The sequence below is a fragment of the Eleutherodactylus coqui genome, chromosome 4 (genome assembly GCF_035609145.1).
Source record: "Eleutherodactylus coqui strain aEleCoq1 chromosome 4, aEleCoq1.hap1, whole genome shotgun sequence".
Lineage (NCBI taxonomy): Eukaryota > Metazoa > Chordata > Amphibia > Anura > Eleutherodactylidae > Eleutherodactylus > Eleutherodactylus coqui.
The window spans coordinates 263,105,334-263,130,688 of NC_089840.1; the positions used below are offsets into that span (position 1 = coordinate 263,105,334).

The 25,355-nt window shown below is 42.0% G+C and overlaps 1 protein-coding gene across 1 annotated transcript in view; it reads right to left on the reverse strand.

Moving 5' to 3' along the window:
- Positions 1–25,355, reverse strand: part of MGMT (O-6-methylguanine-DNA methyltransferase) — a 410,306-nt gene that overhangs the window by 371,344 nt on the left and 13,607 nt on the right. Inside the window, exon 2 of the mRNA XM_066601218.1 lies at positions 18,582–18,631. The gene's annotated coding sequence lies outside the window, so the exon portion shown is untranslated. The remainder of the gene's footprint in view (positions 1–18,581; positions 18,632–25,355) is intronic.

Genomic DNA, 25,355 nt, shown 5'->3' on the forward strand with positions numbered 1-25,355 from the left:
CTGCAAACCGACCCGTTCATGTGAGCCTGGCCTTACAGGAGCTGTGTGATCATCACCAGTAACTGACAGGAATGTCTGTGCCGCCCTCTAGGAAGTTTGTGTGGTAGAGTCCATGTAACCCCATAACCCAGACTGTGAAACTGACTAGTTTCAGACAGCATTACCCCAAGTAGATCTGAGCTGGTCAGAACTGAGATCATATGATTTTCTGAGAAGAAAGAGGCCGGAGTTTCAGCTAGAAAGAAATAACCAACCAAGGTAACATTAGCTGGCTTATACATAATGGGGGGATGGATACGTAATGAATATGAAAATAAAATCACCGGCGTGGCCCTCTAAATGGGCTGTGCCAACTTATAAAGCTATGCCTACCCAAATGATAGGGGATTTGGTCTGACCACCGTTTCAATGGGAGCATAGGAAACTGCCGAGTACAAGCGCTCAGCAGCTTCCAGCGCTGCAACTGAAATTATAGGAGCTACGGAACACATATGCAAACGCCACTTCAGTCATGTTCTCAAGATCAGTGGGGGTCCCAGTGGTCAGGCCCCACCAATCATAAAGTTATCCTGTTGATAGGGGACAACTTTATAACTCAGAACAACACCTTTAAAGCGGCCAAACCCACCCATTTCGGCAGGTTCGGCCAATCATCTAATGTATATGGTGCCTCCAGACTCGCCCACGATGGCCGATGTTGAAGGAGATATGGACTGAGCAAAAATGCCTAGAATAATTTCCTCCATAAGTATACTTGTAAGGGTAGAGAACCCCCAGAGAGGAAGGTGAATAAAACATACCAAAAACAAAATGACAAGTCTTGCTTTAACCCTTTCCAATCCAATTTGTATTCTGGTTTTCCTAGGGGGCTTACTCTTTTTCTGCTGTTATACAACAGCGCTATATGCTGGCTAAAGCCAGTACTGCATGAGGTGACACGTTGGATAGGCTCCGACAGCAGAGAGGCTGGCCATATACTGTACAGTAAGAGAACCCCGATGGACATCTTCGAATATGGGAGCTGTACAGCTTTAAATCATAATGTCTTTAGACGTCAGACAATGGATTGAAAAGGGTTGAAATTATCTGAATTTATTAGTTTATTCTCTTGACTTTCATTTCTCTGCTCCTGACTGATAAAATTTCATATTTTGATGCTAGAAACTAATGCCAGATTATTAGACTTTCTGGTTAATCGGATGCTGAAACAGACACAAGTCAGGTGCAAAATAAATCATCAATGACCACATATACCCCAGTCTAATGGTGGGCTATATTTCCTGCCCAACATGTGTTTCACATAGACGTATTTCATAACACACAAGCGAGAGACATGGGCTTGCAAACTGTTGAACACGAGTAATAAATGCCAATATTTAAACTAAATGACATTCTCTATCCAGAATCAGCGGCTCCTCCACCCTTTCATTTACCGAATATTAATAAAAAAAAATTCCATTGGAGCCATACTTGTTTACAGACTTCTATTCCATGTTTGCTCCACGTCTAATTCTTGCATAAATTGTCTTTTTATTACATGTACGCACATACATTGAGCGCAGCAATCTAGCTGCGGAATGGAAGGCGAATGTTTACATTCCTGTATTCCAGCATTAAACATATGCGGTAAATTCGCTTAACTACGCGACATACCAGATCAGATTGAAACGTCTATTATTTACTGTACAAACAGCCCAAGTATCAAATCTACTCAAGTCCAGATCACGTCTATTAATTTTGTCAGGGATGCTTACTGTATTTCCTCATGGTTTATTTATGGATAGTTTACAAATCTAGAACAGAGCTACAACTGAGTTTCCAGGTCCCTGACCAATAATAACAATTTAAAGTAATAATGCCCCTTCCATGTTCCCAGTACCTCGCATTCTCAACCACCAGCAATTCCACTCTTCAGACTTTTGCATCAATTTGTTTTACAAATTACCATCTCAAAAATCTGACAACTGATATTTCCATCTTCTCAAGGCAATCCATAAGAAAATGTATTTCAAGTCGGCGGAGAAGACACAGCAGAAAAGAAAAATCAGACTAAAATTATGATTTATGCATCCTGTGAAACTCACCCCCAGTGCTAACTCCGTCTGCTCAATCTCTTCAGGTTTTTTTTTAGAGAGGTTAGCAAAATAAATTTTTAGCACAAACTACTAAAAAAAAAAATTAAGGTGAAAAAAAAAAAAGATATATATTGTAGACAGGATATGTGATTACAGTAACAGCTTTGGGGAGCGGTCTGTGGGAAATAAAACGACAACAATACTTCGCTAATAAGTGCAATAGTAGACAAACGTATGGGAAAATTCATGGAGAGGAACGCGGGTTCTGGCACTTGTCAGATACTTAATATTTCTTAATTCTCTTTTAGATTCATTATGCGCTGAAGGGCCATCTTATTAGACCCCCAGCTAGTAGTACGCTGCACTCACTTTGGCCTTTGTTGTGATGTAGAATACACTGGGTGATGAAATTGTCCTGCAGGAATATCGGCCCCTGCGGACAGGAAGATTCTTGCAGTTGCCGCAAATTAGATGGAGATATTGACAGCGAAATTGAAAACTTGCTTATAAATTCTCTTACAAATTACGGCTGATGAATGGGGGACAGAACAATTTATGATCAACTTAAAAGTGACCGTCCGTAGCAGAGAACCCCTATTTGTGTATGTATAGGTATGGGCCTAAAAGTTAGCAACAGAAGATACATTCAGTGCGCAACGCATTACCAGATTATTGATCATGATTTTGTAAAGAGCCAATGATACATTCAAACTACTACAAATATAAAAAATGTGGCATCGTAGAAATATTTTTAAGTGATACCGTGTTGGAGGAAGGAATCATGTATGAAAATGAACATGGACGTGTCACCTATAGAAACCAACATAATCAGCGAACTATTCCCCCTGTGTATGGAACACCATAAAACTGACCAGATAATTGAAGAGGTTGTGCTAAGATAAAACGTTATCCCTTAGCCACAGGATAGGGAATAACTATGATCGTTGAGGGTCCGACCTGCTGGAACCCTCACCAGTCCTGAGAACGGGAGACCGGAAGGTCTTCACATGAATGGAGTGGAGCCGGTACATGTGCACTGCCACTCCATACCTTTCAATGACCGCGTTGGATGGAGAGTGACAAGCACACATACACAGAAATTTCTTCCACCCTATTCATGACGTAACCTTTAGGAACCCAATTCTCTGGATCAGTGGGAGTCCAAGCAGTTGGACCCCCACCAAAGTTATTTTTTTCTGTGGATAGTTACTTTATGTTAGCACAATCTCTTTAAATGGGTTGTCCAAACATAGACAGTGATAGCATACAACTAGGGTATGCCACAATATATGATCGGTGGAGGTCCCACTGATGCGCTACTACCGTGTATCCCCGAAAATAACATAGTAACATAGTATGTAAGGCCGAATGAAGACAATGTCCATCTAGTCCAGCCTGTCTATCCTACTGTGTTGATCCAGAGGAAGGCAAAAAAAACCCAAGGCCAGAAGCCAATTTGCCCTTTTTGGGGGAAAAATTCCTTCCCGACTCCCTAATGGCAATCAGACTGTTCCCTGGATCAACCCCTAATAGTTCCTACCTGCCTGTATACCAGGATTGACACTTAACCTAATATTTATATCCTGTAATATCCTTCTTCTCCAGAAAGACATCAAGTCCCCTTTTAAACTCCTCTATGGATTTTGCCATCACCACTTCCTCCGGTAGAGAGTTCCACAGTCTAACTGCTCTTACAGTAAAGAATCCCCTTCTGTGTTGGTGATGAAACCTACTTTCCTCTAATCGTAGCGGATGCCCTCTTGTTACCGTCGTGGTCCTGGGTGTAAACAGATCGCGGGAGAGATCCATGTGTTGTCCCCTCATGTACTTATACATGGTTATTTGGTCGCCTCTTAACCTTCTTTTTTCTAGAGTAAATAGTCCCAGTTTGGACAGCCTCTCTGGGTATTCCAGTCCCGTCATTCCATGTATTAGTTTAGTTGCCCTTCTTTGAACCCCCTCAAGCACTGTGACATCTTTCCTGAGCACCGGTGTCCAGAATTGTACGCATTATTCTATGTGAGGCCTCACAAGTGCCTTATATAATGGAAGGATAATATTCTCGTCCTTCGCCCCTATACCTCTTTTAATGCACCCCAAGACTTTATTTGCCTTTGCAGCAGCTGACTGGCATTGGTTACTCCAGTTTAGTCTATTATCCACTAATACCCCCAGATCCTTTTCCATCTCACTTTTCCCTAGTGGTACCCCATTAAGTGAATATTTGTGACATCCGTTCCTCCTGCCCATGTGCATAGTCTTACATTTTTCAACATTGAATTTCATTTGCCATTTTTCTGCCCAAGCCCCCAGCTTATCCAGGTCCGTTTGTAGCCGCACATTGTCCTCCGTTGCATTAATTATATTGTATAATTTTGTGTCATCTGAAAATATTGATATTTTGCTGTGCAGCCCCTCTATCAGGTCATTAATAAATATGTTGAACAGAGTGGGGCCTAATACTGAACCCTGTGGCACCCCGCTAGCGACTGTGGTCCAATCAGAGTGTGAACCCTTTATTACCACCCTCTGCTTTCTATCGTTGAGCCAATTTTTTACCCACTTACACACGTTTTCGCCCAGTCCGAGCTGCCTCATTTTGTATATTAGCCTATTATGTGGCACGGTGTCAAAGGCTTTAGAGAAGTCCAGATATACAAGATCAATAGATTCTCCCTGGTCCAGCTTAGAGCTTACTTCATCGTAGAAACTGATCAGATTTGTCTGACATGAGCGACCCTTCATGAATCCATGCTGGTGAGGAGTTATTCCCTTAATCTCCTTGAGGTACTCATCGATGGCGTCTCTCAGAATCCCCTCGAAAATTTTTCCCGTTACTGAAGTGAGACTTACTGGCCTGTAGTTACCAGGCTCACTTTTGCTCCCTTTTTTGTAAATTGGAACCACGTTGGCAATGCGCCAATCCAATGGTACTACACCGGTCTTGATACTGTCTAGAAATATTAGGTATAGCGGCCTAGCTATCTCGTCACTTAGTTCCCTTAGTATCCTTGGGTGTAATCCATCTGGGCCTGGCGATTTATCAATTTTAGTTTTCTTTAGACGCTTCCGCACCTCCTCCTGCATTAGGTATGAGATATTTAGTGAGGGGTTCGTTTTATTCCCCTGCATCTCGTGTGGCATTTCCTTTTCTTTGGTGAATACACTTGAGAAGAAACTGTTTAGTAGATTTGCTTTCCCTTCGTCATCATCAATGATTTCTCCTGCATTGTTTTTTAAAGGGCCAGTGCTCTCCCTGCAAATCCTTTTGCTGTTAATGTAGTTGAAAAATAGCTTCAGGTTGTTTTTGCTCTCTTTGGCGATCCGTCTTTCTGCTTCCTCCTTGGCAGTTTTGATCGTATCTTTGCATATTTAGTTTTTTTCCCTGTATGATTTTAGCGCTTCTTCGCTGCCTTGTTGCTTTAGTAGTTTGAACGCTTTCTTTTTTCCGTTTATTGCCCCTCTTACCGTCTTGTCGAGCCACATTGGTTTCCTTTTAGCTGAGTTTCTTTTATTTTTAAAGGGAATGAACTGCTCACATGAGGCGATTAGGATCCTTTTGAACTTTTCCCATTTGTCCTCCGTACTGATATTTTTGAGGATGTTGTCCCAATTAATGTTACCGATAGTAGTTCTAAGCTCAACAAATTTTGTTTTACTAAAGTTTAGTTTCTTTGTCACTCCCTGATAAGGCTTCCTATTGATTGACAGCTGGAAGTTGATTATATTGTGGTCACTGTTCCCCAAGTGCCCCTCCACCTGCACCCCCTTTATACGTTCCGGTTTGTTGGTGAGTACTAGGTCCAGAATGGCCCTCCCTCTTGTTGGTTCCTGCACAAGTTGGTTCAGGTAATTGTCTTTAATTACTCTCAAGAACTTATCACCCCTGTGAGATTTGCAGGTTTCCTTCTCCCATGTTATATCTGGATAATTAAAGTCCCCCATGATAATTACTTCGTTGCGCTTTGACACCTCTTCTATCTGCCTTAGTAGTAAGTTTTCAGTTTCTTCTGTTGCTTTTGGTGGTTTATAGAAGACCCTATCAGGATTTTGTTATTTTTTCCTCCCTGTATTTCTACCCACAGAGATTCCACCTGTTCGTCTCCTACCCCTATATCCTCCCGTAGCCTCGGCTTCAAGTTCGATTTGACGTACAGACATACCCCTCCCCCTTTCTGGTTCCTTGCAACCCCTGCAAATTCACCGCCCAATCGCACTTATCATCAAGCCATGTTTCCGTAATTCCGACTATATCATAGTTTTCATCAGTCATTCTCGCTTCAAGCTCACCCACTTTACCAATCAGACTTCTTGCATTCGTGGTCATACAATTTATAGCATTTTTTTTTTGTTTTTTAAATTTGTTTTGTTGCTATTCGTACTTATGGCTGATCTATCAGTTCTAACTGTACTAACCCCACCCCCTGCTCGACCCCCATTCCCTTTGCTTGGACCCGGATCGCTAGTTACCCCACTATTTCTCATTTTACCCTCCCCCCAGTCCCTAGTTTAAACACTCCTCCAGCCTTCTAGCCATCTTATCCCCCAGCACAGCTGCACCCTCCTCATTAAGATGCAGCCCGTCCCTACGGTAGAGCCTGTAGCCGTCTTATATGAATTTTTGGCCTAAAACAGGTGTTAGTTCTTTGTTTCGGGTGATGTCTTATTATACTTACCTAGCAAGTCCAGGTCCCTCCTCGGAGTTCCAACGTGCTGAGCCGCGGCATTGATTGGCAAATTCAAAAATCCCGCCTCCAAAACGCGATGGCTATGATTGGTTCTTCGACCTCTGCTCAGCCAATCAATAAATGGATGAACCAATCACTGCCATTGCATTGGTTCAACAAGCACTGCATTAATTGGCTGAGCAGCGCTTGAGAGCCAATCAGAGCCATCGCTTCCTGGAAGTGGAATTTATGAATTCCGTAACCAGGAAGTGATCTTCTGTGGGCGGCCAAGGACTGCAAGAAGCGAGCAGCGGGAAGGACCTGGACCGTACCTGTTAGGTAATGTTTTCCTTTTTAAAAAAATGTAGTGTAACCAGGGCTTATATTTAAAAACTCACCGAAACCCTGAAAACTTAGGGTAGGGCTTATTTTCAGGGTAGGGCTTCTTTTTGAGGAAAGGGGTTCATCTCTTGTCAGCTATCCACGACTATCTCCACAAGCTGCACATTGTACACATTGTAGTCAATGGCTGACAATGCAGTTCCCCGGAAAGAGGAAAAGTTGCACTTTTCTATCACCACTTCAGTATAGCGATTTGCAGGGGTCACAGCGATCAGAATCCTGCCGACCAGACATTGGTGGCATATCCTATTGATGTCGTTGCTGAGACAATTCTTCACGTGTCTCTCTGCAGGGGTATTAGAACTCATTTGAAATATTGAGCAGTTACTAACTTCTATCTCATGAACCAGCAAGTAGAGGTCATGTTATCAAAGCAGATAGCATTTATACATAGTCATACTCGCTCCTAAAATTGTCTTGGTTACTTCTTATTCGAAGTATAGAACTGTTGGGTCTCGATATTCTAAACCTAAAGTTCTAAACCTAAAACACTTCCATTGACAGAACATTGCCTTCAAAATATTCTTTCTCTTCCAATCATAAACAATGCCAAAATATCCTTATAGCTACTCCCCCCACCAATCAAATACACTCTGACCATTACAGTCTCCCTGTGGATTTCGTAGACCTTTCCCAGCAGACACTGATCATTCTCCACGCCGCTGTGATTAATGATAGGATTTCACACTTGCACAACACTACACTATCTGTGTTAGATGCAGCAATGAAAGGTGGTCTGGTAATAGACAGATTTGTAGTCATGTAGCGTTCATTCCCCTGGTCTACGCTCCCCTCTCAGTGATATCTATTTTTATATTATCAGTTACATGGCCCAAAGCTTAATCACATGTAACTTTGAAACAAATTGCGAGGGTGCCTTTTGTAGTGCTTGACTCGATAAATCACACTTGCTACTCCAAAAGATTGTCTCTGGTGGATTTATACTGACCAATTACAGCACAGGAATAAAAATAAAATGGAAAAAAATCCTCCCTACTTTAGTTTAATTTTTATTTAATTTCGCTAAACAAAAAAAAAAAAAAAAAGACATGAATACATGGAAGAGCATAAAATTATAAACATTTTCAGCATAGAATAATTAATCGTAGAAAATAAACCGGTATGGGGAGTGACTATTTCATATATAATTGGCCCCCCACCCCCCAGTATATAAAAAGCCAGCTAGTATCTAATTGTTTACAGTAGTTATTTCCCCCTATCTGGATATTCCTGGACTCCTCCTCTGTATCTGGGTCATGTGATCTCATTGTGACTCCCTGGGAATTACTTGTCTCTGTGTTCTCTCAAGAAATCACTATTTTAGTCACCAGAATTCTTTTATGATGACATTAAATGGACCATAGGTTCTGCACAGGTAGGGGCAGGGGGACTAAAATCTTCTATTACAGTAATGATGAATATTATAAGCTCCTATCACACAGTTATAATGCAGGGGGTGACAATTAATTGTACTAAATGTATACTTATGATCGTTAGCTTATTTAGGAGAACACAGGGAGTAATGATAATCATACTGTTATCACATTGTCCTGCCATCAGGTTATGTGATACTGTGCTGATGCATCATGGGATTGACAGCACAGCACAGAGGAAGAGAAACCAAGGGGAAATCTGAAAATCAAGAAAGTGTCTGATAAGTATCAGACAGGAAGCTGCACTGCACAGGAGCGAGTGCAATATACATAGGAGACGTACAGAGTGCAACAATCAGGTCAGTGGTGCAGTGATGAAGAAAATGTTTTTGCTGGAGTTGCCCTTTAATTTCAATAAGCTTTATAAGGGTGACTACCCACTACAGTTTTTTTTATCTGCAGGGGTCTATGGGACTTTTAATGTTAAAATCGCGATCGCGCAAAATGACGATTTTGCGGTAAATTGCGATTTTGCGCGATTTTAACATTATAAGTCCCATAGACCCATGCAGAAAAAAAAAACCCTGCCAATTTCGCAGTGAAAAAAACTGTAGTGGGTAGTCACCCTTAGGCTGGGTTTACATGGGGCGGAAGCGCCGCATAATTTCCACGCAGAAAGTTCGCACGGCAATTCCGCCCACGGCTCCTAATCCCGGGATTAACCAGCAAAGTGGACGAGATTTTGCAAAAAAGCCGCAGGAAAACTGACATGCGACGCGGAATTCAATTTCGCAGCATGTCAATTCTTTTCTCATTTCCGCAGCAGCCTCTCTCCTCTCTATTGAAAGAGAAAGCCGCAGCGGAATTCCGGTGGTGAAACTGCTCCAAAACCCGCGGCTGAAGGCCGCAGGGTTTGAAGCTGTGCTTTTCCCGCGGAAATCTTGCAGTTTTCCGGTGCAGCCATTCCGCGAGAATTCCGCTGAAATTCCATCCCGTGTGACCCCAGCCTTATACTTCTGGAAGTGCTGTATGCTTTGAGGATAAAACACACTACCTTTCACACTTTAGAATGGGTTTCTGGTTGCAAAGTAATTATATGGTGATGCAATTAGGGGTCACAATTCAGTTAGACAATTGAAAAACCTGCTAGATCTTCTTGGTGGTACGAGAGTAGGTTACATTTTACCCTTTCAGTAAGGAATCTGTATGTAACAGATTTTACCACTGATTAGTTGAAGATTTTCACACGTGAAAATTACATATGGTGTAGTCATATCCTTAAACTGCTATTAAATTCGATTAAATTGGGTGTCACAATTTCGACTTTTCATAGATAAGATGGGAAACCCGCTGCTATGGTTACCAGCCAAGTGGCTGGAATCTATGAAAAGAACTGAGCGCAGCTTCTGTAGCTCTCATAGAAGAGAATGGGAGCTACAGGAACAGTGTAGCACAGTGCGCAACACTGTTTCAAGAGATCCCATTCATTTCAATGACAGCAACAGAAACGGCTATTAGCTGAAGCGGTCAGCTCTTTCCAACAGGTGGTCCGAACAGAAGAGTGGTTTTCCCATCTTGGCCATGAAAAGCTGAGATAGGAACACTCTTTCAAGCTATGTGCAAGGCTACCAGCTATATTGATACAAATAGGGAAAAGGGAAACGGCACTCAGTAGGATGGAGGTGTATTCAATATGGGATTTCTCAATATAAATCTCACATCATTAAATATACCTCTATCCTATTGACTGCCATTTCCCTTTTTCCCATCAATTACCACCTTCTGGTGGTTACTGGAAGAGGCAGCTCACCCCTTTGATTCCAAGGATGGTCTCTCCACACACCGGTGGGTCGTCTACTGTATATTTTGCGGTTTGTATACACTGAACATTGTATACACTGAGCGACACAAAGTCTTTTTGTTTTCTTCTAAGCCATACTGATTGACGTGCAGAACTCCGCTATCTCCGTCAGCCCCATAGCGCTAAAAGGAACGCTGGTCCAGCATGCACCCTGCCCCTCTGTTCACTCAGCGGACTTGGGTGCAATGTTTTCGTGATCCCTGGAAGTCCCAGAGTGGATGGGTGATAAATAATTTTGGTGGAATAACCTTCTTTAAGTGATGAAATGATTGGCTGCCCTTTTCCTTTACTCAGACAAGGTTTATCAAAAAAATCAGGATAAAACCAGTGTAATAGTAAAAATTCCGCAGACGGCAATCTCTAAGCAGACTCATCAGGCAGGAGCACACCGCGAAAATCATAATTTAGTTTTGAACCATTGTAAAAAATATTGCCGTTATTAAGGCATTCTTCCATTTTATGGCTATGTTTAGGATATCAATGTAAATTACATTTTCTTAGAGATCTGTACTAAAATTAGAAAAAGAACCCATTAAAACTAAAATAAAAAAAGTTGCTATATTCATTCATAAATAATTAGAAATTTAGTTCATCAAAACTGGTTCGGGTCCTTGTCTGCTTAACAATTCCCTGTAGGATATAAAACGACAATGTGAAAAAAAAGGGTAATTCACATAAGCACACCGTACAAGAAAACATTACCTTTCCAATGCGTTATTGCATCCTATTATAAGAACTTAATTTCGAACACCGCTCTCCATTATAATGGTTTCTTTTTAAAATTTCAAAGAGTATTACATTAAAGCAATACCTCACCTCCGAGCTATAATATCTGTCTTCCTTATTACAGTACTGCATTTCATAAATACTTCTCATTGACAAGCGAGCTAATTCAGGTTAATTTTATTGTGTTTTGGCGCTCTATCACATTTGTGTGCAATTACCTTTAACGTTTTATTGCAAAACCAGAAAGTAATCGGGACAATTATTTGGAACGGAGGAGAAGGGGAGGGGGGGGGGGTTTGAAGGGGGTGGAAATAGTAGCTTATAAATTCTAAATCACCGTCTCTGGCATATTCGATAAAATAGCAGCTTTATCTGAGAAAGTGGCAGGGATATCGGATAAATCATGCATCACTCAAGTGTAGCTGACCCCCCTGTGCATTGCACAATATAACAAGTGCTTCAAAAGAAACTTTCCTGCATCATCAATCATTCTTCATAATGCTACAGCAGCTATACCTAAACAGTAGGAGATTGAAAATATAAAAAAGGGGGAAAAAAATTATATATATAAAAATAGACAATAGATGAAAACTATTAAATCTGGATGATTTAACACCCTCACTGCCGACAAATTCAGCGGCAAGGAAATGTAACTTTTGCTCACCGAATACTGAGGATCATATCGATATTACGACTGTAGAGGTAAATTGCAAAACTATAGTAAAACTAAGGTCGATACAATAATATTGCAACAGGTAGTGCTGAATGATCGGATTTTTGCTTGCAGATCTTACTTGGAACGATTCCTTTACAGTCACAACTTGCTGCTAAAGGGCCTCTTTGGCCTACTATGCATTTTGGTGTAGCCCTTGGCAAGAGGGAGAGTCACAAGACACAATGTGCTAAACATTAAAGGGGTTGTCTCATTATCATGGGGGAGGAGTCAAACACTCACAAAGCCCTCTATGTGCCAGTGTCACATCTGGTAAGACTATCGTAGTAGTTCACACAAACTTCAGATCTGATAACAGAGTCAAACTAAAGGCCAGATAATTTGGAACTGCGAAGTGCAGCGCAAGTTAGGGAAATTTGTGGACTAGAATACCAGAATCACCCAAACCAGACCAGTTCCTCAACCAGAGCACTCACCCCGAAAAGGGTAACCCTACTTTGGGAGAGAGACTGAACAGCAGTCCGGAGCATGCTGGCAGCACCTGACACTAAACACTGAACTATGGAGAATATTGAGCTATTGTAAGAACATAACAAAAGGCACTGAAATACTAACACAGGACCTCTTAACTTTAAACCACTGAACCCACTGTACAAGCTTAATGGCCAGCATACAAGTAACCTAACCGACACTCCTTACATGAAGAGTGATAGGCTGACTGGGCTGAAAGACAACCCAGCCAGCCTATCAGTACTGGCACCAGAGGCAAAGGTTATTCCCTTGGGGTCCAGCGCAGAATGACACTACTCATGCACCGCCCAGCACATTACATGGTTCGGGGCTGCCGTGCTGACGTCACCCCAAACCGCTGCTGGTGACGTGATAGCAGAGCATAAAGCTCTCACAATTAACGTGCTTAGTTAGCCATTGAACAAAAACTTGTCAGGAGGAACAGCTGTCAGCCAAATATCTCCATACACATGTACGCATGGCTGAGCGCATGTGTTCTCAGTAGGGATAGGAGAATAAGCCGCCTCTAGACATCTTTAGTGCCAGCTTTTCTTTCTTGAGAACACAAGGACTGGCATGAAGAAATCAAGCACGCTCGATCCCCCAACATTTGCTATTGAAGAAGAGTTGGAGCACAGCAGAGAGTCAGAGGGCCCAAGCAAAATCGTCAGGTTCAAACACCAAGTAGTATCCCCGCAGTGTAAACAAGTAGCTAAATGTAGCGAAACCCAGAAGCAAAAATCTTGGGGTTCAAGACGATGTAAAACAAACATATTAGGTAGGGTTTATTCTAAACCAGTGGTGAAAGACCCAGCATGGAGGCAGGGTCTTTATATCACAATTTCAGTAATGTTAAAGGAGTTGTCTGGGTGTAAACTATTGATGGCCGAGTCTTAGGATAGGCCATGAATAGTAGAACAGGGGTCTGCCGTCCAGAACCCTTGCTGATTAGCTGTTGGCTGGACTGTGCGCTGAGCTGATTTTTGCAGGAAGCAGACAGCTCCGTTCCCACTGCAGTGGCCAGGCTTCTGGTGACTGAAATATTTTACATTTTTCCCACTGACCACTAAGCCTAACAGCCAGATACATCCTTTTCTGTAGAAAAAAACTCTCAGCAGTCATGTTATTATCACCACAAGCCAGATTATAATGAAAGGTAACACCTATAAATAGAAGTGATAATCACAGCTTACCTCCTCCCCATCACTGCACAATAACCTCTGCACATGTCACAGATCATGCTCACCACACTCTCCTACAGAAGTCAGTGAACATTTCCAGTCAGCAGATTCATATGGGCCATGTAACTGCTGTAAAAGAAAAATCTCTGAAAGCAATTAACAGCAGTTCAGTAAGATGGCATGAACCATTCACAAAATGTAGTGAAGTTAACTCATTCACTTCTACGGGAGACTGTTGTAGGCATGCTCTATGACTTACTCAGATGCCATTATAGAGAAGAATCTGAACGATGATTTTAAGGTGAGCCTAAAATCCAGTGTTTAGCCGCAGAGAGATAAAGTATCTCTCTAGAGACCGCATGCTGTGTTCTTAGTGGGAGCCAGGATATCACACTGTATTCTGCTGACAGTCTGTGCGAGAATAATGCAGCTGTGTGCAGAGCCTAGCCCACATGCTGAGCTCTGCAAACAGCTCCAGGAGGCCCTTTTACGTGCAAATAAGGATGATAAAGTGTTAATGGACATTAGTATCCAATAACACTTTATGCAAATGATCGTTAAAACTTTCAATCATTTGAAAGATGGTCTTTGTGTGTAAATGGGCCTTTATCTATAGTCTATATGTCACCTTTCATTGTAATCCTGTCTGTGATGATAATGTGATAACTACTGAAAAGTTCTCTATAGAACAGGAAGTGTCAGCCTGTTATTAGGTTTAGTGGTCAGTTTGAAAACTGCATGATTTCAGGACTGAAAAAAATCTATAGATGGTAACATCAAAAATAAATTAAAGGGGTTGTCCAAGTTATAGTTTTAAGGGTAAAAGCCCTTCTGCATAACATAATATACACATAACAAATCAGCATATTCCCACTTTTCACGGCTCCTTCTGTGTCCCGCGATGGTGCTCAGTTCCCTTCTCTGGTCTCTGTGTACAGCTATAGTCTGTCCGGTTTACGGGACGGCACAAGGTCTGCAGCCAATAACAGAGTGGGAAGAACGGAGTATATGCTGATTTGTTATGTTACTACTTGCAAAGGGGCTTTTACCAATAAACTATAACATGGATAATTCCTTTAAATAAAAAAATCACCAAAAACATGAAAACTTGATTTATATAATTGGTCATTTTCTCTTGACACTTTTCCTTTAATAGGATAAAAGTAAATGAAGTATTATTTTCATGCAGCAAACACATAGGAATACACTGAAATGCTAAATAAGCACATGTACATAAGAACAAACATAGATTGGACATAATTGTGATATATTTAAAAGTGAATCTGTTCTTTTAAAGTAAAGACTGAGCCCAGTTTATCCCCACAGTACAGGAAAAAAAAATGACACATTTAAAGTATTCCGTCAAGCTTCCCTAATGGGACTCATTTTACGTAAACTCTAACATATATTAGAACAATTTAATATACTAAAGCTCAAGAGGTTATCAGCTGTGATGTGGTTACCTGTTCAAATTTATGTTTACTAAAATGCTATGTCCCAGGAGCCGTGGTATTAATAACCAAGCAACAAAATTATGTTTCCCACTTCCTGTCATCCATGATAAGTAACCGTGAATTTGAAGAATATTTTATCTCATTTTAAAGAAGTTATAGATATCATCTCTCGAGGTGGTTCTCTCAGAAGGCCACATAAATATTGTCTTCTTGCTGAACTTTAAACACTGTCCAACAGTGGGAGGGAATGACGGCTTGTACATAAAATGCTAAATAAAATTACACATGGTTAAAACCAAATAGAAATAGTAGGATTATTACTTTGATCACCCCTTTACCATTGACAGCAAAATATCACTAACCTAATATGTTCTAAAGAAAATCGTGTATTATTTACTATTTATTCAAAAGGCTTATTGATAAGTACTATAATGTACAACTATCATTAGAAACAAAGAAGTAATACACATAACATAAGTATAAATAACATAGTATGTTAGGCTGAAAAAAGACACATGTCCATCTAGTTTAGCCTATCCCCCCCCCCCCCCCCCCCCCCCACAATGCAAAAGCCCCCAATGAGTCCAATTCTCCTCATTTAAAAGAAAAAAAATCCTTTCCAACTCAGTCTGGCAAATAATAAAAAGAAACAACACATGCATCGAAACAAACATAAAAAAGATAAACACAATAAGGGGCTCTTCACGTCACATTTTAGCCATTCGTCAGTCATATATGTACTAATAAAATAAAAAAAAAATTAAAACATATTGCCTGATGTGCCCGTACATTACCATTAGACAGACATATTTCAGAAGTGCATAATTTTGACTATTTTTGACATCCCTTACATTTGTGGGGTTTTTTTGTGGAATAGAAAAGCGTGGCAGATCAAACTTTTCTATCCCACAAAAAAAAGTATGCTCCATGCGTGGAATTTTTTTTTTTTTTTTTACGTTTTTGTTACATTGCAGTCAACAGAAAACAAAGCTATACATTTCCATACGTTTAAGGGCATTTTTTTTTGTTTCCGTCTAACTGCTCCATCATGGTAACAGTCTAATGGAAAGAAAATGCTTGGCAATCATCATTGGACGTCCGCTGCCTTCGGTAAAAGTTAATATCTGGACAGTGGATTTATGCTCTACAGAAATAAAGGTATCTTTGGATTCCACATAGCACAATGTACTGTACATTCGATTTATAGCGCAAAAAATATGTGACAGGCTTCCTCTAATGTATAAGCTAAAAAACTGGTATGCTTAGAATTACATAAGCTTGTATAGGTTTTTCACGTACATTTAACGCATAAGTTAAACGTACAATGAAAACGGGATGAGATCAGCCCCTTACAGAGGCATACATTTTTTTAAAAAAAACCTTACAAATCTGCAACAGAGTTTTTTTCCAACTTAATATGTGGCCAGAGAAACGATTTTTAACCCAGCACTGGAAAAATGTGCTAAATGAGGGAAAGTTTGATATTTGTATCTTATAATAAACATTATTGCAAATTAATTTATAATAATAATATTAAAATAATTAATCTAGAAGATAAAAAAAGTTCAAGAACCTTCTGCTCTCTTCACAGCGGCTCCATTAAAGGGGTTGTCCCGCGCCGAAACGGGTTTTTTTTTTTCAACCCCCCCCCCCCCCCCCCCGTTCGTCGCGAGACAACCCCGATGCAGGGACTTAAAAAAAAAACAGCACAGCGCTTACCTGAATCCCCGCGCTCCGGTGACTTCTATACTTACCGGTGAAGATGGCCGCCGGGATCTTCTTCCTCCGTGGACCGCAGCTCTTCTGTGCGGTCCATTGCCGATTCCAGCCTCCTGATTGGCTGGAATCGGCACGTGACGGGGCGGAGCTACACGGAGCCGGCATCCTGCACGAGAGGCTCCATTGAAGAAAGCAGAAGACCCGGACTGCGCAAGCGCGGCTAATTTGGCCATCGGAGGCCGAAAATTAGTCGGCACCATGGAGACGAGGACGCCAGCAACGGAGCTGGTAAGTATAAAACTTTTGATAACTTCTGTACGGCTCATAATTAATGCACAATGTACATTACAAAGTGCATTAATATGGCCATACAGAAGTGTATAGACCCACTTGCTGCCGCGGGACAACCCCTTTAAGCTTTTCAGTGCACAGTATTTGACACCGAAAATACAGGAACTCTAACGAATCCCACTAAAGCCAACAATGTCCTTTGGTGATGCCCTTAAGGATTCATGTGATGGCAGATCCGCCACAGTGTCATGGCCTTTGTCATAAACTCAAGCCATAACCCTAGTGTCTCCACCAGCTCCATCTTTATAAGGCATTTCTTACAGGATCCATCATGATCAGTTCTTTTTAATTCAAGACAAAGGTTGATGAATGGGAAGAAAACATCCACAAACGTATGCCAATTTCTCATTCACCTGAGATTAGGCGTTATCTGAAGCCGGGTGACAATTACCAGCATCTATAGGTGTTTTACTACCAATGCTCACAATTTCCCTTGCTTTCTCTGTTATTGCTCTGCATGTCTGCTCTGCAGCTCAGTCATTCTAGGAGGGCCAAGAAGCACACTGACAAGCCACGTTGACACCATGTTTGGGTGCAGATCTCACTTTTCTATACAGTTGGCCACTCCCATAAAAAAATATGTATACCACATGTAAGAGGAGGCCATGGCTTTCCCGTTCTCAGGATTGGTGGGAGTCCTAGTGGTTGCATTCCAGTTTGATTTTCACCTATCCAGTGGATGGGTGAAAATGTGCAAAAAAAAAAAAACTTTCAATCTCTGGAATCTGGAATCCACCCTTAATGGGTAGAGCACCTGCAAAATGTGCAGTTAAATAAATAAATCTTGTTGTTTGTATAGCGCCAACTTATTACGCAGTGGTTTCAAGTAATTTATTTATTACCCCCCACCAAGCTGGGTACTCATTTTACCGACCCCGGAAGGATGAAAGGCTAAGTAAACCTTAAGCTGGCTACCTGAACCAAGCGGGGATTGAACCTGCAACCTTCAGGTCGTGAACAAGAGCTTAGGACTGCATTTCTGCTGCCTCCCGGGATGTTTACTCAATTTGCTCAATAAAAGACATGAACGGTAAAACTGTTTGGTGTTTAGTTAAGTTGTGTTTGTCTATAATTGTGCAAGTGCATATATAGCTTTATAGTGGCATGCATTACCCCCCTGATATATACCTTCGACAGGTAGACGAAGTGTGATGTAAACATAGCCTTTTGGGCCTTGTCCATACTGGGGAGTGCTTCAATTTGTGCTGCAGTGCATGGAATTGTGGGAGAGAACAGCATTTTCATGATTTACTATTATATATATATATATATATATATATATATAAAATCAGTAAGCGACGTGGCATCAGTGTCTGCATCTGTGGGTGCCTTTCGGAATGGCTCTTTAATATACAGAATATTTTCTATTCTGCAAAGACAGATCTGTAGTGGAAAAAAAAAAAGATCCAGTGATGCCTATTACCGGCCATGTCACAGCTAGTACAATTTACACAGCAGCATCAATCATGTCAAGTGGGGACTTAACACCAACTGCAGGACATCAGGGAATACCAAATCTTGTTACATGAACTCTCTTGTAAAACATTTACAGTGTACCTGAAGGGGGCGGTATTTTCACTGTAACTTACTTTCAGTGCAGCTTTAGTAGCCGTCCTTGTAGTCAATGAAGAAGCTCTGCCTACGAAGAGAAGAAAAAGAGTGTAAATTATACATACGGTCAGTGGAGGATAAGCCAACGGCAGCCCAAATGTCATACACGGAACCCGTCAATATTATCATTTCCACGTATATGTAATGGGATGCATCAGAGAAATGGGTTTTGGGCTTCAGAGCGGCCAATATCAAATGGAGAATAGGATATTTCTCTCTAAATATATTTTTCCTAGAGGAAAAACAGGAATTTCAGAGTTCAGTGGGTCATCTATCATCTGCAATGAGTCATAATCAACAGATGCAGCTTGTTGAAGTCCCCTCTCATCACCGAGCCGGCAGAACTTTGATCTGCGGGATAACGATCTACTGTAAGACATAACGGAGCCTGTAAAAATATAGCGATAAATAAACAGCGCCTTAATGCAGGAGATAATCACAGTGCCAGCCTTTTGAGGAGTGCTTGCGATTTCTTAAAGAGGAAGATCAGTTTTAGATAGAGCTACCCTTTTCATCTTTGCTACCCCATACATCATTCATTAAGTCCTATAAATATGGTAAGACTACACGCACCTCTAGTACAGGGGGCGGCTGGATGGACCACTTCTAAAAAAAATTGTTGCAATAACATTACAACCCGAAGTTTATCTTATCTATATTTGATGCAGCACATTTAGACAGGGCGCCGATCCCTACTATGCTTCTGTGGTACGAAGACATAACATCACTTTCACAGAGGAGCAATAGTCGCTCAGTGAATGCAGGTGGAGAAAGACAAATGACTGCTTGTTTATAGGGGGGGAGAAGTCGCTGACTAGTCGCTTCATTTAAGGGAGTTGTAAAGAAGCGTCTAGCAACTAATGAGTAATTTCTCTCTCAGTATCATGTTGGGTACCACTTTATATGGGACAACTAGCGCTCAAAATCGCTCGTTAGAGTGAATTACTAGGAGATAGGGGGCCCACGTAAAAGCACCCTTATGCAGATCGATGGAATCTGTTGTTCCCCATTATCATCCTTTCTAACAGCTTAACAACCTCAAGGCTCTTTCACACGCCGTAAAAACGCATGAACGGGCGCACAAATCTAGTGTTTGTACGTCTGCTCAGACGGCACTGGACCAGCGCATACACACCGAGCCTGCAATACCATTGGGCCTTCCCTCCCTTCCCCTCCCCTCCCATCCAGCTGTGTACAATGGGAGGGTGCGGAGCTAAGCTCCCTCCCCGCCCTTTGTCCGCAGCAAAGCTTAGCTCCGCCCCATCCCACTGCCTCCCATTGCAAACAGCCGGAGGGGAGGAGAGAAGAGGGAGTTTAGCAGTCACTCTGCTAGACTCCCTTCCACCTCTCTTCTTTGGCCGCTGTTATTGGCTCCCATAGGAGCCCATGCAGCAGCCGACGTATTCCGGCCCGAAAGATAGTTCCAGGACTATCTTTGTGGGCCGGCATGAAAGCACCCAGCGCTATATTGGCCCGGCCAGGCGCTTTTACGCTTCGGGAATACGGTCATGAGATCTAATGCCATGGAATCCAATGCATCAGATCGTAGCGTATATCGGCCGGCTGTGAAAACGGCGGCCAATATACACTCGTGTGAAAGGGGTCTCACACTGACGTTTTAGATCACCGCTCGCTGGGCTCTGTGCAGCAGCGATGTAAATTTACGGTAAGGTTCTGCACTAAAATCCATAGCATGTTTTGTTCAAGCTGTTTTTTTGTTCAGCCTTTTCTTTTTTTAATAATTAATAAAACTTTTTTAAACAGATTTTTATACATATTTTTTAGTCCCCATAGGGAAAAAGAACTGTAAGAAATGTAAAACTGGCTTTCAGAAGGCCCCCAAGTGCCATGGCAACCAAACGACACCTTGTGAACTCATTGCGGGGGGGGGGGGGGGGGGGGCGGCGGGGGGGATTAAATATTGTCATTGTCAGAATTGACATTTAAGGGGCTATCAGCCGGCACCTGCAATATATGGAGCAGGACCAGCTCCTGATCCCCCTCCATACGTCAGAGATTGGGGTTTGTAATTGTACGCCATGGAGCGTTAAGGGGGTTAAAAGCGGACCTGCAAAAACTACGAGTATATTCATTTTGTCAACCATTTTTCCATATTGATTAATGGGTAAGTCCTTGGTTAGTGCGCCATAGTAATCAGGGTATTTGGGAATTCCCGAAACAAGGATTTGGCTTTCCTCTTTTCTTTCCCCATGACAAAAAATAACAAACATAAACCGCCATTGTGCACATGGCCTTACGTTACACTACAGGCTGCTGGATTCCGTTGAGTTTTAATCTATATATCCGGTTCCTTGTTGGCTCAGCCTCCAGCCCCTCTTCTCTTCTAGGAACATCTAAACTCTAATCAGATTGCATTAGGCTACGTTTTCACAGGGCGTATTCCCAGTGACAATCTTGCGGTTTGGCCACGGGTTTTGGAGCGGTTTGGCCGCATGCTTTTCCGTTGCGCCGGCGCTCCCATAGAAGACAGCGGCGCTGCAACGGAAAAAAAAAAAGAATGGCCATGCTCCAGCCGGCGAATCAGCACAGCAACGCCGGCTTTGTCGCGACGGATTCGCCATCCCGTGTGGGCGAGATTTCTGAGAAATCTCGTCCACATGGCTGGCTAATCCCGGGATTAGCGTCAGCAGGCGGATTTGCCGTGGCGAAATTCCAGGCGGAATTGCCGCGGCAAATCCGCCCATAGAGATACATATTTACTAGCAAAGAGTAGCAGAAAACTGAGTTGACGTGGAGCCGGCTGGCAAGAATAAAATCGAGCAGCATGCAGTGTAATGTAATGCAGTCAAGGTGCAGGAGAAGCAAAGTAAAAAATGTAATGAAAATCAATTACAAAAATATTTTAATCTACATAGGTCATACAATGCACAACGAAAAATGGTAGGACCAGAAATATATCCCTTTTTTATTTTAATTTTTTTCATCCCTACCTTCCAAGAGCCATAGCGGGATTAATAATGTGATATTTTACTAGTTCGGACTATTAAAAACATGACAATACCAAATAGGTAGGGTTTATTTATTTATTTTTAGAAAAAAGGGTGAGGTGAACATTAAGAATTTTTTTAAGTGTTGTGAAAAAATATGTAATAAAGTTTATCTACTTGTATTTAGTCCCCATAGGGGACTTGAACTTAGTCATTTGGTGATTTGTACTATATACTGCAATACTTAGTATTACAGTACATAGTAATTTTTGATGTTGGTCTTGAAGCCCTGCCTTGGCAGGGCTTGAAAGGCATCTATGCATGGCAGCCCTGGGTGACGTCTCTAGGCTCCGGGTTGCCATGGTAGTCCATCGGCACTCTAGAATAACACTGCTCACTATTGAGATGCACAGGCAGCTTCTATTGCACCACCTAAACAGTTAACTGCCTCGATCAGAGCTAATTTGATCCGGCAGTTACTGGTGACTATCAAAAACAGCCGATAGCCGCCATGTATGGAGCAGACATGGCCCCGAGTCCATTCCATACACACTTCAAGACCACAAAGTGGTTTTGAAGCAGTTAAGACACAATGGCCTCAAAATACAATATTTTCAAAAAAACAATGGTTTTTCTAGGTCTATATATTTAAACCGAACTCCACATACAATGTCACAAATAGTCCAGATCTGCGGCTCACGTACTTTGCTGTAAAATCTATCCAATAAGTCTGGGCATTTCACTGGTGAAAAATCAGTACTATTGAATTGCATGCACTGATTGGCTGTCTAGTAGCGCCTCTCTACAGTACAATGTGGTACTGCAGGTCTGTACTGCCCTTTTCCTGCCCGAGGTGGCACTAATTCTTTGGGTGGCTCTGTGATATTTTTCTGGTACATGATGTTCTGCACAGACTCTGAAGAAGCTCCCGCTGGCTACACAGAAAGTGATTTACAGCTTCCAGCAGCTCTTTCTGACTGTTATATGTAAGGACTTACTTTATCTGTATTAGTTATCTGCTACATTTTCTTTAACTACCAGCCATTTTTCAGGTTTCCACCTTTTTTCACACCCAGGTCTCAATAACTTTTTTACTCTTCCATCAACATAGCTGAAGGCTTTTCTCTTGCAGGACGAATCACTTTTTGAATGGCACCATTTAATGTACTATATTAAGTATTGGAAAACTTTGAACATTTTTAAGTAGAGTGAAATGAAAAAAAAACTGCACCTGTGCTATTTTTCCGTGGGTTTTCCTTTTGTGGTGTTCATGGTTCGGTGAAAGTGGCATGTTAATATCATTCTCTGGGTCAGTACCATTACAATGCTAAAATGTCTATAGTTTTTATGTTTTACTACGTTAAAAAAAATTATAATTAGAGATGAGCGAACGTACCCGTTTCGGGTGTTTTTGCACTCGAGCACCGCTTTTTCCGAGTAACTGACTACTCGGTCGAAAAGATTCAGGAGGGGGGCACCGGGGGAGGGGGGGGGCGACGTGGTAGAGCGGGGGGTAGCAGTGAGGAACAGAGGGGAGCTCTCTCTCCCCCCTCACTCCCCTCTGCAACCCCCGGCGCCCCCCAAATCTTTTCGTCCGAGTAGTCAGTTACTTGAAAAAAGCGGTGCTCGAGTGCATAAATACCCAAAACGAGTACGCTCGCTCATCTCTAATTATAATATTTATTTTTAAAAAATTGTTTTTGTCATCATATTCAGAGCCTCGAAGCTTTATCTTTCCATTGAAGGCTCCGCTGAGGGCTTGTTTTTTGCATGGCAAGCTGTAGTTTTTATTGTGACCACTTTTGAGTACAAGTGATAGTTTGATCTCTTTTCATTCAATTTTTATTGGGAGGCGGGGTGAGCGTTCACCGTGATATTTAGATAGTCTGGCTTTTTCGGATGCAGCTAAGCTAATTATATATTTTTTATTGCTTTAAAAATTTTGCGGGGAAAATGAGAATGAGGGGGAGGTACGTTTTTACATTTTTGTTTTTCTATTTTTATAAATTTTACACTTATTGTAACTGAGCCTCTAGATCATGAAACTAGTAAGTTGTCGAAGTTGGCACCCTAGATGGTCCAATACATGTTCTACTAGCGATAAATCTAGTGACTGGGCCCATGGACATGTGACAATGTTGTGGGGACATTCTTGTGACCGCCTTGTGTGTGCAGCTGAGCATTATCCTGCTGGAAGCCTGTTGAAAGGACATGTGGCTGCAGAATGTTCTGAACATATCGCTCTGCTGTCATTGTCTCTCGAACCACTATTAGGGGTGATTGACTGTCGTGTGCGATGGCCCCACAGACCACCACACCAGCAGGGGGTAGTGTGCCGCTCCATAGCAAAGGGATTAACGTGCTCACCCCGAGGTCTCCAGACACGCACACGGCCATTGTCAGCGCCCAAACTAATCCTGGATTCATCACTGAAGACAACCCGGTTCCACTCAATAGCAGTCTGGTTTCGTTGTTCATGACACCACTGCAAACGGAGGCGACAGTGGATGGGTATCAAAGACAGTACACGTGATGGGTGCCGCGAGATCAAATATACTCAATATATTGTATATACCCCCCTTTTTTTCTCTCTTTCTCCCTTCTCTTTTATTGTTTTTTTTGTTTGTGTCTTTTTTATTGGTTTGCCCTACCCTTAAAATATTGTCTTTGCGTGATGGACTTTTCCGTCTGTTCATACGATTTGATTAGTGATACGTTCCGACTAACTGAATTTCGTTCAACTAACAATTTGTTTCTAACGTTATGCAAACATGCCTTTCCCTTTCCTCACCTGGATACCCAGAGTCATAATGCAATTCTACATTTTAATGCTATAGTTACAGACTGCGGACTCTTAGGCCGGGTGCACATGGGCAGATTTACATTGCAGAATCCGGAGCGAGCGTCCACCTCCGGATTCCACAGCAAATACTGCCCCAAAGCATGCAGTGTAAAAGCGATTTTTCCTGCACACGAGCGGAAATCAACTGCGATTTTCCGCCCGCTGAGAAAAAAAAAAAAATCGCAGCATGCGCTATTTTTAGGTGGATTCCATGCAAACGGCTTCAATGGAAGCCGTCCAACCCGCTGCCCTTCCCCATTTTTGCACAGCAAAATCTGTACTGCGCATGTGCACCGGCTGGACCATCCACAGTACAGGTTAAGAAGATTCTGTGGGGTATGTGGGGTCACCGGCCAGGTACAGGATCAGATTCCGCTGCGGGATCCCAAATGCGGAACCTGACTCGATTCTGTGCAGGGGGTCTTAGTTCGGAGGATTGAACCATCTTTCAGCCTGGTCGGAGTGTGCCTTGGTCTGCAGCTATTATTTGTTTATACTTAAAAACTACTGTAAATAATGTTGATTCCCAGCAGAATCCTTGTTTTGAAAAGCAAGAAAAATTCTTAAATAAAGAATTAATAAAAAAAAACCAAACACATACCAGCCCTGAGAGCCCCCCAAGGCAACCAAAAGAACCCTGCAATCTCGGCACCATGCGGTCAATTGCGAAGGGGGAAACCCCATAAACATCCGTATGCCTAAATAGGGCATAAGATTGGGGGCTGTTGACTTGGGACACCCCTTTCAAACGCACTACTATTGTTAAAGTAACAAAAGGCACACCGAATAAGAGCTTGGCTAACTATGGCGGTCTTTTGAAAAACAACTGTTAAGTACTGTATATCGCTTAAGATTCAAATGAAGTGCCATTTTATTACTAGGTTATAGCGATGCAAGAAATGAGAATTTGTAAGCGGCACATAACACTAGAACAAGCCACGTGCGGCATTACAATGTTTGAA